Here is a 229-nt window from a genome sequence, read left to right as displayed (position 1 = left end):
GCGCGTTTTCTATACGCGTAGCCTCAGGGCGAGTGTTGAGCATCCTCACCCTCGGGTGCGCGCAGGCATTTTATAATAACGCAACTTCTGCGGGAGAGCAAGAGTGAGAGGCGTGTACATATGATTGAGGGCGTGGTCACTAAGTGCACAGTGATCCACGACAAAGGTAGGGAGGGGTGTAATGGTTGGCAGACTTTTGGTAAGCGAACTTATCGATGGTAGGGGGTGG

Source organism: Penaeus monodon, chromosome 24, assembly GCF_015228065.2.
Source record: "Penaeus monodon isolate SGIC_2016 chromosome 24, NSTDA_Pmon_1, whole genome shotgun sequence".
Lineage (NCBI taxonomy): Eukaryota > Metazoa > Arthropoda > Malacostraca > Decapoda > Penaeidae > Penaeus > Penaeus monodon.
Note: the sequence above shows the minus strand (reverse complement) of the source record.